At 40.4% G+C, this 20095-nt stretch overlaps 2 long non-coding RNA genes across 3 annotated transcripts; one reads left to right on the top strand and one right to left on the bottom strand.

The window, feature by feature from the left end:
• Positions 1-13751: 13751 nt before the first annotated feature.
• On the bottom strand, positions 13752-14515 carry LOC146027051 (uncharacterized). Its single transcript, XR_014454644.1, has 3 exons — positions 14490-14515; positions 13932-14208; positions 13752-13790 (listed from the first exon to the last, which is right to left on the bottom strand). It is a non-coding gene; the product is annotated as an uncharacterized LOC146027051 (long non-coding RNA).
• A 4293-nt stretch (positions 14516-18808) lies between these two features.
• Positions 18809-19738, top strand: LOC146027050 (uncharacterized). 2 transcript variants are annotated; one of them, XR_014454643.1, is made up of 4 exons: positions 18809-18834; positions 19116-19211; positions 19307-19392; positions 19534-19738. It is a non-coding gene; the product is annotated as an uncharacterized LOC146027050 (long non-coding RNA). The 2 variants fall into 2 exon arrangements; XR_014454642.1 differs by having other exon boundaries at positions 19116-19392.
• The last annotated feature ends 357 nt before the right edge of the window (positions 19739-20095 follow it).

The following is a 20095-nucleotide window of genomic DNA, read 5'->3' as shown; positions in this document are numbered from 1 at the left end:
AAACATCTTCAACGTTTAACAAAAGGTGGATTGTCTTAAAAAACAATATTTTTAGACATACAGTAGTATACCATAAAATAGCAATTTTTATGGTATACTGTAGTAGTGTCCATTAACATCTGTACCAATCTTGGCTGATGGTTTAAACTATAAATTTTTTAATAAATTAATTTAGACTGCTGGTCATGTGCCTGCACCACCTACGTTTTCTTCACATTGTGGCTACCATAAATGGAAACAATCAGTGGTGGCTCCAGAGGTGGGGCTGCAGCACAGTTCAAAATCCAAATATGGGAGGCACACCAACTGCCAACAGCTGCTATTGCAAAAAAAGACTCACTGGCAGTGTGCCTGGCTCCCCTATTTGAATTTTGAACTGTGCCAGAGCACTTCCTATGGCAGAGCCGGCCCTAGCCTAAATGATGCCCAAGGCAAGATTTTGGCTGATGCCCCCTAGCACAGCCACTAGTTTCGCCTCTGACCCTGCTCCCTTTTCCCAGCACCATCAACCCTCATCATAGCAGTCATCATTTTGGTGCTCCTATTCGCAATATTTTAAATAGAAACAGTGCACACATTCGATGCGCAGCCCAAATAGGGGTGTGTTCTTGCTAGGAAGGGGCATGGCCACAAAATAGTACCCCCAATTCAAATTATGCCACACAGTAGTGCAACTTTATTCACATTATATCATGCGATGGTGTCCCTTATTCACGTTACATCACACAGTAGTACCACTTTACCTTATATACATTACTCCTCACATTATTCACCATATACCCTTAGAAAGATATCCTGAGAAAATTTCACACATTATTAATGTCCTTATAAACATAATGCCCCTTGCACATATGAGAACCTTTATTAATGCCCTTCATACACATAATGACACACATAATGCCCATTACACATATGTTGCACATTATTAATGCCCTTATACACATGACACACATAATGCCTGTTACACATATGTCACACATTATTAATGCATTTATACATGACACACATAATGCCCCTTACACATATGCCGAACACTATTGCACAACCAACCCACCTGCAGACAGCACTCGCACAGCCGCTAACACTGTGACCTCTGCCTCTGCTTGGATACAGATGTTTCCTCATACATCTTGCCTCAATAGGCCATGCAGCTCCTGGCCAGTTGTGCTAACGTTGGGTGCCTTTTTTGCTGAAAATGTGTCTTATTTGCATTGTTATGTGATCAGGACACACAAGGAGATTCTGATGATTAAAATGATATGTGGCATGCCTATATTCTGTGGCTGTACCTGCATACAGAATGCTATGTTACAGTGATTTCCATGAATACACTATTTCATATGCAAATACAGCCTCACTCACACAGATAATATAGGCATGCTGCATATCATTTTAAGCAGCAGAAGCTGGTGGTGCCCCTAGGCATTCCAAATGCCCTAGGCATTGCCTAGTTTGCCTATGTCTAGGGCCGGCTCTTTCCTCTGGAGCCGACACTGGAAACCACCCTGCTTATCATCTAAAACAGACCATAAATGGTTATAAATCATCGATAGCCCATGGCTTACCCTAGACTATACTGTGCATAAACTTAAACTGGCCTCACACTTTCTTGATAACAATGGGAGCATTGTATTTAAAATGATCCCTAAAATTTGCTTTTATTTTAATAATGATTGGGAAAAAATGGGAGGGAAAATAACAAAAAACAGGATATAAAAAAAACAGGATATTTTTTCAAATACATCATGATTGGTGAGTCCTGGGTAGAATTTCCTCAAAGCTACCTAAGCACCTGCCAAAGGCCCTGCATGTCCCAGGAGGCCCCATAAATATATCCTTGCCATTCAATACATTCTAAGAGGAGCATTGCGCAACTACAGAGTGACATTATAACATCACAAGGACCTACCCACACTCCCAAAGTCCCTTTCATGTTGTTTGATAGGATACAAATACATTTTCTTCCACTGTATGCAGTCAGTTTACTTTAAATGTGAAACAGGTATTAAGCCTACTTGCAAAAGTCCTAGAGCATGATTCAGGGCCATGTCAACATCATTATAGGCCCCATGCAGAGCAATGCATTTGGGGTATCTCCTCAGTCATTTACGGGAGAAATTTTAAAAAATAAAAATAATAATCATAAAACCTGCAGTGAATGGCTGTCAGCTCTGTGATTGCAGGCAGCCATCCGCCAATCAGCATGCTGACAGCCATTTACTGTCTGACTGCAGTCTAGAAAGCTGGAAGAGAATGCTGCCTGGTTATTCTGTTTGTGTAGGATTCACAATCAAAGCGACCAGGCAACATTCTCTACTGCCACCCAAGAAGATCAGGAGGCAGATGCCTACAACCCAATTTGCCCCAGTTCAAATGCCCCTAGAGTTGGGCTTTGGGCAGCTACCCATTTAGTCTATATGCTAAGACTGGGTAAATAAAGTAATGGATCAATGTGGGGCTGTAGATGTAGCTTATCTAGACTTTAGTAAAGCTTTTGACACAGTCCCATATTACAGACTGTTAAATAAACTTGAAAGCATGGGATTGGATTCTTAGATGTGGTTGAATGGAAAAGATCTTGGTTGTAGGACAGAAAACAGAGAATTGTGGTAAATGGAGTGTGGTTACAAGAGGGAAAGGTTACCAGTGGAGTACCCCAAGGATCTGTAATTGGACCACTGCTTTTTAAGATCTTTATTGGTGATATTGCAAATGTAATTTAGGTTAATATGTGCCTTTTTGCAGATGACACAAAGGTATGCAACAGGGTAGACACACAAGGAGGGGTAAAACAAATGACTGGTGATCTAGGTAGATTAGAGGAATGGTCAAGAGAATGGCAACTACAGTTTAATGCCAAAAAATGTCAAAGTCATGCACTTAGCTCTCAAAAATCCAAATACTAAATATAGTATAAATGGAACTATAATGGAAACTACTGGGGAAGAGAGGGATCTAGGTGTCACTATTTTAGGGGACTTAAAGGCAGGTAGGCAATGTAACAAAGCAATGAAGAAGGCAAGTCAGATGCTTGGTTGCATAGGGAGAGGTATCAGCAGTAGAAAGAAAGAAGTAATAATGCCACTGTATAGGTCATTGGTACGACCTCACCTAGAGTATTGTGTTCAGTTCTGGAGGCCATATCTCCAGAAGGATATGAATACAATACAAACTGTACAAAGAATGGCAAACAAAAAGGGTGCATGGCCTACAAAACAAAACGTACCAGGAAAGACTAAAAGATCTTAAAATGTATACTTTAGAGCAGAGAAGGGAAAGGGGGAACAGAAACTTTCAGATACAGTATACCAAGGGTTTTAACAATATACAGGATGGAAACATTACTCACAGGAATAGGAGCAACACAACAGGAGGACATGCACTGAAACTAGAGGGAGGAAGATTCAGGGGAAATTTGAGGAAGAATTACTTTACAGAAAGAGTAGTAGATAAGTCGATTAACCTCCCATCAGAGGTGGTAGTGGCAAATACAGTAGTAAAATTTAAACGTGCTTGGGATAAGCATATTGATATCCTTATAAAGAAATAAGGATAAAATATGGTTTGAGGTAACATGTTTGAAAAAGGGGCAGACTAGATGGGCCAAGTGGTTATTATCTGCCGTCAAATTCTATGTTTTTATAAGATGGCCCTGGCCTGATTCATATTTGTACACAATGCCGATCATTGTTCATGACCCTGAGCATTTATCGGTAAACTGTGCATATGCCATGGTACTGTATTGATGCCGCCTGCAGTCATCACCATATATATGGTTCTAAGGATTTTTGGAGGAAACTAGTATCTTGCCAAAGGACCCATGAGGTCTACATCCCCCTTTGCCGGGGGGGGGAGGTGGGGGTTGTGTGTTAAATTTCTTCACAGTTTTTACTGATTGTTCCTGGTGTACATGTTAACTGTACATCTATGAATCCATAGGGTGCTTTAAAAGCTCAAAAGACTAGCATCCTGCTTCCGAGAGATGCTCAGTTGACATTTGTTATTGCTTGTATCGGATGCGACCATGTCTGAAAAAGCCAGCTTGATATGGTTGCAATTTGTTAAATAAAAGTCAGAGGAATCTTTGAAGTCACCAATGAGTACCATTAATAGACACAAATCACTGAACCATATCTCCCAACATATGACCTACTTAGAGTCCTTCATTTTTAACATGGTTCCAGTAGTGTTTTCGGTACTTGTGAGTTATCCGGGCGTCCGATTTTTAAATCGGGTCGGATCGGGACATCGCATCGCATCGCATGCGACCATCGGATGCGATGCGATGCGATGCGATGACCCGATTTTTCCATAGGAATCAATGTTAAAATGGACTGAGTCCATTTTAACATGGAATTCAATGGGAAAAAGGGGTCCTTTTCATACCCCTACTATCCAAGTGGGCATGGAGTTGGATATAAACCTGTGGCGAGCGTAGCGAGCCACCGAGCCCGAAGCGTGGCGAGCGTAGCGAGCCCCGCGAGGGGACACGGAATACCGTCCCCTCGCGGGGCTCGCTTCGCTCGCCACGCTTCGGGCTCGGTGGCTCGCTACGCTCGCCACAGGTTTATATCCAACTCCATGCCCACTTGGATAGTAGGGGTATGAAAAGGACCCCTTTTTCCCATTGAATTCCATGTTAAAATGGACTCAGTCCATTTTAACATTGATTCCTATGGAAAAATCGGGTCATCGCATCCGATGGTCGCATGCGATGCGATGCGATGCGATGCGATATCGTATCGCATCGCATCTGATTGTATGCCTTAACTTAAGGCATACAATCAAAAAATCGGACGCCCAGATAACTCACAAGTACCGTGTTTTCATAATGACAAAGAGGGGGGAGGGGAGAGTGTATTTGCCAATCGCACAGGATCCAGAATATTACTTATGACATTAGAATGGACCCTCTATTTGAATATGACAAAAATATTTGTCTATATAAACGAGGGTGTGCAACCTCTGGACATATGGTATTAGATACAAAAGGAAAAATAGAAAAGTATGTCCCTTGGTGTGGTACACCTGAATTTAATTAAGATTTAACTTTTATTAGATAATAATAAAATAGGCTGCGAAATATAAAAGAAAGACACATTCAACATCAAGTGAAGTAACTCCAAAGACAATAGGTGTTTTAAAATAAGGTGGCGAGCAGGTGGTACACTGTGATAACCACTAATAATTTTCGGTACTTATTTCCTAGCACGGCGCCTGCGATTTTGATTGTATTGATCGGGTCGGAAAAATTGCGTCGATCGCATCGCATGCCAACCAAATCGCATGCGATGCGATCGACGCGATCGACCCGATTTTTACATTGGAATCAATGTAAAATGGTCCCTGAGACGCGATTTTACATTGATTTCAATGTAAAAAGCCCCAAAACCCCCCATTTTAATAGAAAACCCCCCCTCATGTTTTAAATGCCCCCCAATGTTAACGCCACCCCACTATTGACGCCAACCCGAAGCGTGGCGAGCGCAGCGAGCCTGCGAGGGGCGGCCGTACGCATCCTCCGACCTTTTCATACCCCCACTATCCACGTCGGCGTGGAGTTGATTTTACAAAGTGTGGCAAGCGTAGCGAGCCACCGAGCCCGAAGCGTGGCGAGGGGACGCACATAACTTCACAGGTATACGCGTCCGCTCGCCACGCTTCGGACATGGTGTCTCGCTGCGCTCGCCACACTTTATATAATCAACTCCACACCGACGTGGATAGTGGGGGTATGAAATGGTCGGAGGATGCGTACCGCCGACCCTCGCGGGCACGCTGCGCTCGCCACGCTTCGGGTTGACGTCAATAGTGGGGTGGCGTTAACAATGGGGGGGTATTAACCATACTTTATAACCATACTCAATGAGAAATTGGCCATTTTGGCCCATTTCCCATTGTCCCCTATGTAAAATCGTGTTGATCGCATCGCGGCCCATTATAATGGGCCACGACCGACGCGATCAACCCGATTTTGACTTGAAAAATAATTTAACATTATTCTCTATGGGAAAATCGCGTTGATCGCGTCGGTCGCATCGCGGGCCATTATAATGGGCCGCGATCAACGCGATTTTCTCTTTCACCGGCAGGTGATTGACAGAAAATCGGGTCCATTGCGTTAATTGTATGCCTTAAGTACCTTACACTTAAGGCATACAATCAATGAGACGGGCGCCGTGCTAGGAAATAAGTACCTAATTTTCAATTATTACTGCGCTAGCCGGCGTACGCTTTGCAGAGTAGCTTTTTCAAAGGCCTTTGAAAAAGCTACTCAACGAAGCGTACGCCGGCTAGCGGTGTGTGTGCAGAGTGGACACTGTGAACCATATGTTGTGTTTATATTGTACAATATTGTGATTTATGTGTTAGCTGAAGACAAGAGACATACTGAGGGAAAAAGCACGGGATACCAGTAGCTAACGCTGCATTTTGTGCAAGCATGTAGCACCATGCTGTGAGAGACAGGGAGGGAGACAGCGTGTTCATAGCGTTGAGAGCTGTGTCTCAAACACAGCGTGCCTGTATATAACTACATGCTGTGAGACCGTGTACAGCTTCACTGCTTGCTAGTATTCTGGTACAGAAAGAGAATTGATTATACCTTATTGACCTATGCAGCATATTACTTATGTGAGGATTTATTAAGTGTCATGCGATATCTGTCTGCCGGTACCAGGTGATAAATCCCTTGAAAACCCTCCAACAGTTAGCTAAAGCCACCACTACTGGGATCCCTTATGAATGTGATGCCCTATATTACTCTTAACCATTAACTATGATATGTGGCAGCTTTGGTAGTATTATTTAAGCTGCCTTAATAACTGCATTACGCATGACAGCTTATGGTGTGTACACACGGTCAGATGTGCCTTAAGATCCTATCCACGATCCGATCAGATAGGATCGTGGATAGGATCTTAAGGCACATCCGATTTGCATCCAATCTTGACAATATAGTGCAGATCTGCACTATATAGACAAGGCAGCCAAGACTTTCTGGCTTCCGATACGTGAATGCGCATCGGGATCGGATCGGGATCGCAAGGGTTAAAACCCTTGCGATCTGCATCCGATTCCGATCCGATGCCGATCCGATGTTGACTACATCGTCAACATCGGAAAGGAAATCGGACCTTGTGTACACACTATTAGTATCATCAGTGGTTTAAGTTGGAAAAAGGGAAGCCTCTCTGCTATTACTAGTCAACCTCTCCAGAATCCAAGTATCAGTGGATGTAAATATATCATTACTCCATTAATACAGATACTGTTGCAATTTTGTACCTATGACAATTTGTATCCAATCTCCTCAGTAGCTAAATAGGAAAAGAGATAGAAAGTCTCAGAGTCATACGGACAAATCCCAGGCTACATAGCCTTTATTTAAGGGAACACATCTGAAAAACCTTACAAATCTTACAGTGAAACACATACACAACTGATTAAAAACAGTGAAAATTATTAGTGGTTATCACAGTGTACCAACTGCTCGCCACCTTATTTTAAAACACCGGTACTTGTTTCCTAGCACGGCCACAATCGTTACTACTCGTGTACCTTAAGTTAAGGTACACGAGTAACGCGATGGACCCGATTTCCTTTGAAATCTGGTCCATTTTGCCGGCAAAGGCAAAATCGCGTTAATCGTGTCGGTCGTGTGCATTAACATGGCACGCGACGCAACCGACGCGATGAGCGCGATTTTGCCATAGGGTTCAATGTTAAAATATTTTTAACATTGCAATCGCGTTGATCGCGTCGGTCTTGTGCCATTATAATGGCACAAGATGCGATGGACGCGATTAACCACATTTTACATAGGAAACAATGGGAAATGGCCCAATATGGGCCATTTCTCATTATATATGCCCCCGTCATGGGTATTAATTAATGTCCCCCCATTGTGAACGGCACCCCACGATTGACGCCAACCCGAAGCGTGGCAAGCGTAGCGAGCCCGCGAGGGGCGGCGGTACGCGTCCTCCGACCTTTTCATACCCCTACTATCCACGTCGGCGTGGAGTTGAGAATATAAAGTGTGGCGAGCGCAGCGAGCCAATGAGCCCGAAGCGTGGCGAGCGCAGCGAGGGGACGCGTATACCTGTGAAGTTATGTGCGTCCCCTCGCGGGGCTTGCTGCGCTCGCCACGCTTCGGGCTTGGTGGCTCGCTGCGCTCGCCTCACTTTATATTCTCAACTCCACGCCGACGTGGATAGTAAGGGTATGAAAAGGTCGGAGGGCGTGTACCGGCGCCCCTCGCGCTATGCTCGCCACGCTTCGGATTGGCGTCAATCGTGGAGTGCTGTTCACAATGGGGGCATTTGAGCCATCAGGGGGGTTCAAATTAGGGTCTGGGGACAATTTTACATTGAATCCAATGTAAAATAGGGTCCCAGGGACCCTATTCACATTTGAATCAATGTAAAAATCGGGTCCATCAGTGATTTTGAAGTGAAAATCATTGCGACTGTCAGTGGTGGGTGGGGCCAGCTTCAGGGAAGTATCAGAGCCCTGGCTGCCAGCTCTCTGCTCTTCCCAATGCACACACAGTGACGTCTTGTCAGCGCACAGCAGCCGTGTCACCGCTACCCACAACCCCACGGTTGTTGTAGATGTAGTTCCTGCAGGCCCTGACCTCACCATTTCCAGACTCGTGCATGAGCTGTCGCATTTCTATGGAGGGGTACCAGAAATTGGGAGGATAGAGGGGGTTTGCGGGGCAGCGGGATGTCCTGTAAAAATCATGAACCTCCTGCTGATGATTTGTCATCAACAGGAGAAAGCTCTGATTCTTTCATCCTATTTACCCCTATGTTCTATGATTAACAGAACTTCCTAACCATGCAAGTCATTTTCTGAAGAGATTCATAGAGATGTCTACATTTCTTTGTCTTTACATTTTCTTGCTTCTCTTATTTTTTCATGACATTGCATTCTAAGTGTAACTATTTTATTATTTATAATGAATCATCAGTTTTCTTTAAATCTCTCAGTAACTAATTTCAGTCCTCTCGCTCATCCTAATTTTGTACCATTATCTTCAATCAATTTATCACACTTATAATTATGTTTTCTTTTTGTCAGAGCAACCATTTCTGCGAGATTGTGCTGACTTCTCATATCAACATTCTCTTTAGAGCCCTTTCACTTCATTAGCTGATAACTTTAATCTTTCAGCTTCTCCATGCAGAGATTCTTATTTTGTCTCTGTACCTGTACCTGCTGCTGACTGGTTCCAGGATTTATTACAGTAATGTGACACTGAAACTATGTATATATATTGCGGCAAATGGACCTGCTCTCCACTAACAGTGTAAGTACACCTGGGTGCCCTCCCGTTGAACGGATCCTCTAAACAGGCTGGGGGTGTGGGTGGCACTCCTCGGAAATTCAACACACGGACCTTAAGCAGGTAACACTTTACTTCCACGTTTCAATCACACAGCAACTGATTTTCGTCAGGAACAACAAATAACAAGACAAAAACTTACATACTGTAAATACCTCTGGTTCATCAGTGGAGTCAGCGTATAGCCTCTACTTCCGGGACCTGGCGGTGACGTCACATGCAGCTGCGTGACAGTGCGGCTCTGCGTGGTTGCCAAGCAACCATAACAACAATCTTTGGGCCTGAGTGACTCCTTAGAAAATAGGCTGGAAGCTCTGTGTGCTGCAGCATCAGGCGCATGACGTCCAATCCCCGCCCCCTGGAGACGGATGCACGAAAACAAAACAGTGACAGAGGGCACAGTGAGGAAACATATATAACTGGTGCTAAAATCAAAATGATGAAAAATGTAACAGTTTACACAATGGGGGAAATTTACTAAAGCAAATTTGTAAAAAATAGGTGTATTTGTATCCAGAAATAGACTTATTTTTGACATTTACTTTCTCAAAAATATGGCAATTCGTATTCGTATTGAAAGCACATCAATACGACTACGAATTGCCGTATTTTCGGGATAGTAAATGTCAAAAATAAGTGTATTTCTGGATACAAATACACCTATTTTTTTACAAATTTCCTTTAGTAAATTTCCCCGGCTCACAAGGTGAATACACAGCATAGAAATGCACAGTGGCAAACATGGAAAGAACAATCCTTTAAATAATATGCTGTAGGTCCCAGGGGAGAGTGTCATCCAGAGCAATGCTAACAATGTACCAGGACCCTGGCAGAGATAAGCTAAATTGCAACTATATCAAACACGAATTAATTCACTTGCTGTGTGATTGAAACGTAACTTTGCCTCTTCTGGTGTACCTTTGGATTTACCCTGCTTGTCTTGACAAAGGCCCCATGTGAGTCGAAACTAGAGTTGTACAGGCTCTGATTTACTCTGATTTCAAAGCAGGATCTTATTGACTATCAACTGTCAACAACTGTCATGTGATTTGGGATAGCCAATACGATCCTGCCTTGAAATCAGAGTAAATCAGAGTAAATCAGAACCTGCACATCTCTAGTCGAAACGTCGACTATTATGCTTGACCATTAAAATTGGCTGACTTTTGCTGCTATGTTGAGTGTCCTCGCTTTTTATTAAGCACTTTGGAGTATATATGGCTATCCGGATTGGATGACCTTTTGTTGAGCACCCCTTCTATGGTCCTGACATTTGGATATGAGTGCGGAGCCTCCTGGCTATATATATATATATATATATATATATATATATATATATATATATATATATATATATATATATATATATATATAAAGTCCAGTAATATCGGCACTCTCACTGAATCAATTGCTGCTCCGGGTGCCACTCTGCAGATGCAATGTGTAGTTTCCAATGTGGGTGATGGCACTCACGGATAATAAATCACTCAGACGCAAGATAGAAGCTTAACGTTTCAATTCAGCAACGAATTTTCCTCAGAAGCATTAGACAATACAAAATAGACAGACTTAAATACCTTAGACCCGGAGAGTGATCAGCTGCACGTTCATTGTTCCCGCCTCCGCCTCCCGCAGCGTCATCCGGAGCGCTGTGGCGCCTTTCAGATGACAACACTGAATGACGGCCGGTTGCTAGGCAACCAGAAACACAATCCACGGCTGACGCGTCAGGCTCCCGTGTGTACGCCCTTCTGTGTAGGGCTTCCGTCGATTTCAGTATTCTGATAGCCATACTCACAGTCTCAGGGATGACGTTGAAGGCGTCTGCCGGTTGCTAAGAAACCGCACGCTGAGAGAAAAAAGATTCATATATCAAAAAAAGGGGCCAAGCTATAAAACATTCAATACAACTAAGGGGATGCAAAACAAATGGCAATGCATAAGGAATACATATTAAACACATCATTTAAAGAGTGAGGAATAGATGTTGAAAAAAATGGCACAATTAATATATTGTAACCAAGCAAATTCAATAGGGCAAAAATAAGGGGGAGTTATCATGAAGAGAAGGAAAAAATATTTTTTAAAAAAAGCAATTGAAATTTAATTGTTCGTTCAAGCCATGTGGATTGACCGTGTCCAGAGTATATATCCAGCGAGCCTCTTTCTGTAGGAGGATCCTGCCACGATCCCCTCCACGGATGTTAATAGGAACGCTGTCGATGATTTTATATCTGATAGTTGATAGTGAATTTTTTGATAACCCAGTTTTTGTGGAGAAGTGCGTTTTCTTTAAGAGATTCATCGATGACGTCTTTGTGGTGTGGAGGGGGACCACAGAAGAATTTATGGAGACAATGCAGACCATCAACACCCAAGATGACCATATCAAATTCACATTCCAATCTAGCCCGAGTGAAATTTCATTTCTAGACGTTAAAATCAAACTAGACAATGGAACAGTCTCCACCACTTTGCACAGCAAACCAACGGATGGTAATTCGTTACTATTAGCATCAAGTGCACACCCAGAACCTCTTAAAAAATCGCTTCCTTTCTCCCAACTATGTAGAGTGCGCCGAATCTGCAGCGAGCAGATGGAGGAGGCTCTACAGATTAAAAACATGACCACCAAATTTCTAGAACGGGGGTATACACCGAGCACCATTCAACAAGCTGTTGACAGAGTGATGTCAATACCTAAAGAACAATTCCGTATTGTTAAACCGAAGAAACCCACAGCCGATAAATCCATATTTGTGACTGAATTCTCTGCTACAAGTCAAAAACTGATGGGCAAAGCAAAGAGACTTTGGCCAGTAGTCAACTCTGACCCTGAGTTACCACTGCTACACAGATCACAATTAGTACCCTGTTACAGAAGAAACCGTAGTATCCGTGATTGGGTGGTTAGAATTAATCCTACCAACAACAAAAAGGAGGTGCCGACACATTTCTTAACGAAAAAGCCGGGAAATTACCGGTGTCTCAGATGCACTACGTGCAACTTCCTAGAGACTGGCGATACTTTCACCCATCCACGAAGTGGCAAGATATACAACATCAAGAATGTCTATACATGCAATTCATCCTACGTTATTTATTTAATTAAATGCCCGTGTGGTCTTGCCTACATTGGCAAGACTACCTGTAAATTCAAAGAGCGTATGGCACAACACCGGAGTGCGATACGATTGGCTATCGAAGGTAAAGACACCGAGCAGCCTGTAGCCAGACATTTCCGACAGATGAAACATGGGCCTTCAACTATCAGATATAAAATCATCGACAGCGTTCCTATTAACATCCGTGGAGGGGATCGTGGCAGGATCCTCCTACAGAAAGAGGCTCGCTGGATATATACTCTGGACACGGTCAATCCACATGGCTTGAACGAACAATTAAATTTCAATTGCTTTTTTTAAAAAATATTTTTTCCTTCTCTTCATGATAACTCCCCCTTATTTTTGCCCTATTGAATTTGCTTGGTTACAATATATTAATTGTGCCATTTTTTTCAACATCTATTCCTCACTCTTTAAATGATGTGTTTAATATGTATTCCTTATGCATTGCCATTTGTTTTGCATCCCCTTAGTTGTATTGAATGTTTTATAGCTTGGCCCCTTTTTTTGATATATGAATCTTTTTTCTCTCAGCGTGCGGTTTCTTAGCAACCGGCAGACGCCTTCAACGTCATCCCTGAGACTGTGAGTATGGCTTTCAGAATACTGAAATCGACGGAAGCCCTACACAGAAGGGCGTACACACGGGAGCCTGACGCGTCAGCCGTGGATTGTGTTTCTGGTTGCCTAGCAACCGGCCGTCATTCAGTGTTGTCATCTGAAAGGCGCCACAGCGCTCCGGATGACGCTGCGGGAGGCGGAGGCGGGAACAATGAACGTGCAGCTGATCACTCTCCGGGTCTAAGGTATTTAAGTCTGTCTATTTTGTATTGTCTAATGCTTCTGAGGAAAATTCGTTGCTGAATTGAAACGTTAAGCTTCTATCTTGCGTCTGAGTGATTTATTATCCGTGAGTGCCATCACCCACATTGGAAACTATATATATATATATATATCGAGAAAAAGAAGGCCACACAATGCGCTCAGTGAATTTAGTTAAGCAGCAACCCTGAGGGGGTCCCCTGTTAGATAGGACCCAGTATAGAAATAGAGAGAAAAGGGGTTTTCAGGGTGTGCTAGGACCTTTCAATTATTTAAGACAGTATGGTTTAAAATAGGAAAAATTTAATAAACATTTGCTCACAGAGCATAGCAGTATAAACAAAGGTCGAATTGATACACTTTACAATGTATAAAATGACATAAACACAATTCAGGTCAACAGTCGAAATGCGCCCAATAGGCCCACTGCGTTTCGTCGTGAACACGACTTCCTCAGGGGCACAATACAACAGTAGGCAACGATGGTCACACTGTGAATTACAGTAAATACAAATAAATACAATGTCCATAAATTGGATAAAAACAAATAATAAGAAGAGGGTAATAGGTTGAGCAGGTGTAAGAAAAGGGAGAAGGAAAACGATTAAATATTGGTCCTTTGGATCACATACCAGTCAATGGTTTAGGGTTTGGACACCAACCAAATATAGAAATTTCACAAAGAGGAGATGTCCTTAGGTGATTATAACATAATGTCCTAGAATTAAAGTTCAATAAAATCCTCAGTATAACATTTCGCTTAATTCAAAACAGATTATTTTCCTTTTGAAGTATGATGAAAAAAGTACATACCACCAGCTTGTTTACAGATGGATAAACAAATAGAGAAACCATTCAAAGTTATACGGCTATAATGACCACTTTCAATTGTAGATAGATAAGGGGAATCTGGTGAAGTGAATAAGATTGACACTCTATTATAATCAATTCAGCAACCTCTGCAAGTAGGGTAGAGATTGGCAGAAAAATACATAGAATTAAATAAAGTATATATCAATACATACTATTTCCGACTAAAGAAATGTACATAAAAAAAAAAAATTTCATAATTTTTTAACGGATTACATTCTTGAAAAAAATTAAGTTTAGACGAACAACAGCATGTTCAACTCACATATTAAACCATAACATCAAACAGCAAAAATGTACCAATATAAGTGAGTACTTACTAGTAGCCCAATGGAAAGATGTGTACTGCTCAGCTCCAAAAGTGAGAGTGACAGACCAGTGAGTGAGCTGGGTATATATAGGGTGTAGAAAAAACGTCACTTCCTGTAGCTGTTAATGGGATGTGAACTATAAAGTGCCTATAAATGGGCATATGAAAAAAAAAAAAAAAAAATTTTTTTTTTTTTTTTTTTTTTTTTCCCACCTAGAGGAAATGCTGCTAAATAGCGCTACTATAGGTAAAAATAGATTGGGGAAGTTAAAAAGAAATTTTTGTTGAAAAATATAATTATATGGTGCTAATATAGATACGGGTGTGATATCACTTAAGGGAATGTGAATATTGATATTAATCGATTATAACTAATATACATGAATGGTTGATTGAATTACTAAATTAGCCTCACAATGAATATAGATGGTTAGGTGATAGTGATAAATAAATGTTACAATTAATCAAAAAAAGAATGATGATGAAGGTGATAAAAAATAGCTATGAGATCATGGTTTAATTTACAAAAAAACTGCATATAGTACAAAACAATGTAAAAAGAAGGATTCAATTGTATATTACTGAGGTCAGAAAATTGACAATAATTAATTTTAAATTGTAAAAAAGAGAGAAGTGGAAAAATTATAAGGAGAATGAAAAAAAAGAGAAGAAGGGGGGGGGGGGGGGGAAGCCACAGAATTTCTCAGAGAAAGGCCACTATGTCGACCCCTTCATTTAGACCTCTAGGAGATAATGTATCTAGAGTGTAAATCCAGTAGCTTTCTTGCTGGATGAGCTTGCGGCCTCTATCTCCACCCCTTGGATTCTCCTTGACTTTTTCGAGTATGGTAAACTTGAAATTATCTTTTGTAACTTTCGAATTGTGGTGATCAAGAAAATGTCTAGGCCGACTATGAATGCGTACTTTGTTTTTAATATTTCTCATGTGTTCCTGTATCCGTATTTTTGCTTGTCGGATGGTCTTACCAATGTACTTCAGGTTACAACTGCAAGTAATCATATATATAATATGATCCGAATTACAGGTTACAGAGTCCTTGATGGTATAGATTTTTCCATTATTCAAAGTGCAACTGAATTTGGTCTTATCAATGAATTTGCAACAAATGCATTTGTTGCATGGTAGAATGCCTGCTCTTTTTTCAAGAAAGTTGTTGGTAGCCGGTACTTTATTAATTGATGATTTCAATCTACTTGGAGCCAACATAGTTTTGAGATTGGATGCTCTCCTAAATACAAGATTGGGTTTATTCGGAAGGTGAGATCCCAGTACGGGGTCCCGCAAGAGTAAATCCCAATGGCGCTCAAGTGTCCGCTTAATTTGTTGGTTTTCACAGTTGAATTGTGTTATAAATGGTCGGCATTTAAAATCAACTTTGTCTTTCTTAGATTGTACTAGTAATGAATTTCTTTCTTGGGTAAATGCTTTATCCTTCGAAGATTCGATGAATGGCCTATCGTACCCCCTTTCAAGGAAGCGATCAGACAACAGTTGTGATTGTTGTTCGAAATCAGAGGTTTTACTACAGTTACGTCTTAATCGGAGGAACTGGGCGTAGGGGACGCTCTTTTTCCAAGTGGGGTGATGACAACTGTTAGCCGGGATGTAACTGTTGGCGTCTACAGCTTTAAAATGAGTTTTTGTGGTAATTTCTTTGTCTGGTATACCTTCAAGTTCAAGATCTAGGTATTCGATTACCGTTGGATGGGATTTAAAAGTAAATTTCAGATTGTACTCATTGATTTGTAGATGTGTCATGAAATCCTCAATACTTGTTTGGTCACCTCGCCATATAAAAAGCAAATCATCGATATATCTGCGGTACAAGATGATGTTTTCTTCAAAGGCAGTACCATAGATGTGGTTCTCCTCCCATGCCCGCATGTACAAGTTGGCATAGGCGGGGGAAAATTTAGTGCCCATAGCCGTGCCTTGTTGTTGGAGGAAAAATTGTCCGTCAAATTCAAAAAAATTATGGACGAGAATGAAATTCATACTTTCAGTCAAAAAAGTTAATTCAGAATCTTTCATCAAGGGGTTGATCATTGCTGGAGTCAATTCTCTTACGGCCAATTTGTCCCATTATTTGGACTTAAAACTCCAGCCTTATGTCCTACAAACACGCTCTTATCTTAAAGATAGTACCGCTGTGTTAAATCTATTGGAAGGGAAAATTTGGTCCTCCGAGTTTTGTTGGCTCACTATTGATGTACAGAGCCTTTACACCTCTATACCACACATCAAAGGCCTCGAGTCGGTGGGAAAAACCCTTAAAAACAACCCCTTGATGAAAGATTCTGAATTAACTTTTTTGACTGAAAGTATGAATTTCATTCTCGTCCATAATTTTTTTGAATTTGACGGACAATTTTTCCTCCAACAACAAGGCACGGCTATGGGCACTAAATTTTCCCCCGCCTATGCCAACTTGTACATGCGGGCATGGGAGGAGAACCACATCTATGGTACTGCCTTTGAAGAAAACATCATCTTGTACCGCAGATATATCGATGATTTGCTTTTTATATGGCGAGGTGACCAAACAAGTATTGAGGATTTCATGACACATCTACAAATCAATGAGTACAATCTGAAATTTACTTTTAAATCCCATCCAACGGTAATCGAATACCTAGATCTTGAACTTGAAGGTATACCAGACAAAGAAATTACCACAAAAACTCATTTTAAAGCTGTAGACGCCAACAGTTACATCCCGGCTAACAGTTGTCATCACCCCACTTGGAAAAAGAGCGTCCCCTACGCCCAGTTCCTCCGATTAAGACGTAACTGTAGTAAAACCTCTGATTTCGAACAACAATCACAACTGTTGTCTGATCGCTTCCTTGAAAGGGGGTACGATAGGCCATTCATCGAATCTTCGAAGGATAAAGCATTTACCCAAGAAAGAAATTCATTACTAGTACAATCTAAGAAAGACAAAGTTGATTTTAAATGCCGACCATTTATAACACAATTCAACTGTGAAAACCAACAAATTAAGCGGACACTTGAGCGCCATTGGGATTTACTCTTGCGGGACCCCGTACTGGGATCTCACCTTCCGAATAAACCCAATCTTGTATTTAGGAGAGCATCCAATCTCAAAACTATGTTGGCTCCAAGTAGATTGAAATCATCAATTAATAAAGTACCGGCTACCAACAACTTTCTTGAAAAAAGAGCAGGCATTCTACCATGCAACAAATGCATTTGTTGCAAATTCATTGATAAGACCAAATTCAGTTGCACTTTGAATAATGGAAAAATCTATACCATCAAGGACTCTGTAACCTGTAATTCGGATCATATTATATATATGATTACTTGCAGTTGTAACCTGAAGTACATTGGTAAGACCATCCGACAAGCAAAAATACGGATACAGGAACACATGAGAAATATTAAAAACAAAGTACGCATTCATAGTCTGCCTAGACATTTTCTTGATCACCACAATTCGAAAGTTACAAAAGATAATTTCAAGTTTACCATACTCGAAAAAGTCAAGGAGAATCCAAGGGGTGGAGATAGAGGCCGCAAGCTCATCCAGCAAGAAAGCTACTGGATTTACACTCTAGATACATTATCTCCTAGAGGTCTAAATGAAGGGGTCGACATAGTGGCCTTTCTCTGAGAAATTCTGTGGCTTCCCCCCCCCCCCCCTTCTTCTCTTTTTTTTCATTCTCCTTATAATTTTTCCACTTCTCTCTTTTTTACAATTTAAAATTAATTATTGTCAATTTTCTGACCTCAGTAATATACAATTGAATCCTTCTTTTTACATTGTTTTGTACTATATGCAGTTTTTTTGTAAATTAAACCATGATCTCATAGCTATTTTTTATCACCTTCATCATCATTCTTTTTTTGATTAATTGTAACATTTATTTATCACTATCACCTAACCATCTATATTCATTGTGAGGCTAATTTAGTAATTCAATCAACCATTCATGTATATTAGTTATAATCGATTAATATCAATATTCACATTCCCTTAAGTGATATCACACCCGTATCTATATTAGCACCATATAATTATATTTTTCAACAAAAATTTCTTTTTAACTTCCCCAATCTATTTTTACCTATAGTAGCGCTATTTAGCAGCATTTCCTCTAGGTGGGGAAAAAAAAAAAAAAAAAAAAAAAAAATTTTTTTTTTTTTTTTTTTTTCATATGCCCATTTATAGGCACTTTATAGTTCACATCCCATTAACAGCTACAGGAAGTGACGTTTTTTCTACACCCTATATATACCCAGCTCACTCACTGGTCTGTCACTCTCACTTTTGGAGCTGAGCAGTACACATCTTTCCATTGGGCTACTAGTAAGTACTCACTTATATTGGTACATTTTTGCTGTTTGATGTTATGGTTTAATATGTGAGTTGAACATGCTGTTGTTCGTCTAAACTTAATTTTTTTCAAGAATGTAATCCGTTAAAAAATTATGAAATTTTTTTTTTTTATGTACATTTCTTTAGTCGGAAATAGTATGTATTGATATATACTTTATTTAATTCTATGTATTTTTCTGCCAATCTCTACCCTACTTGCAGAGGTTGCTGAATTGATTATAATAGAGTGTCAATCTTATTCACTTCACCAGATTCCCCTTATCTATCTACAATTGAAAGTGGTCATTATAGCCGTATAACTTTGAATGGTTTCTCTATTTGTTTATCCATCTGTAAACAAGCTGGTGGTATGTACTTTTTTCATCATACTTCAAAAGGAAAATAATCTGTTTTGAATTAAGCGAAATGTTATACTGAGGATTTTATTGAACTTTAATTCTAGGACATTATGTTATAATCACCTAAGGACATCTCCTCTTTGTGAAATTTCTATATTTGGTTGGTGTCCAAACCCTAAACCATTGACTGGTATGTGATCCAAAGGACCAATATTTAATCGTTTTCCTTCTCCCTTTTCTTACACCTGCTCAACCTATTACCCTCTTCTTATTATTTGTTTTTATCCAATTTATGGACATTGTATTTATTTGTATTTACTGTAATTCACAGTGTGACCATCGTTGCCTACTGTTGTATTGTGCCCCTGAGGAAGTCGTGTTCACGACGAAACGCGTTGGGCCTATTGGGCGCATTTCGACTGTTGACCTGAATTGTGTTTATGTCATTTTATACATTGTAAAGTGTATCAATTCGACCTTTGTTTATACTGCTATGCTCTGTGAGCAAATGTTTATTAAATTTTTCCTATTTTAAACCATACTGTCTTAAATAATTGAAAGGTCCTAGCGCACCCTGAAAACCCCTTTTCTCTCTCTCTCTCTCTCTATATATATATATATATATATATATATATATATATATATATATCACTCAGAGATTAATAAAGAAAAATTGCAACAGCACTGATGTGATAGATGTATAGAATATATGTATATATGTAAATATATATATATATATATAGAGAGAGAGAGAGAGAGAGAGAGAGAGAGAGAGAGAGTCCATCTGCTGGCAGAGAGTGAAACTACATATGTTTCTCACACATGCACAAACAGAGAAGGAAGCAGACTAATTTTCCTAGCTTTTGCTTTGAGCAGACTTACTAGTATGTATG

This window comes from Crinia signifera, chromosome 8 (genome assembly GCF_055691185.1).
Source record: "Crinia signifera chromosome 8, ASM5569118v1, whole genome shotgun sequence".
NCBI lineage: Eukaryota > Metazoa > Chordata > Amphibia > Anura > Myobatrachidae > Crinia > Crinia signifera.
This window is presented reverse-complemented; position numbering and strand designations above follow the sequence as displayed.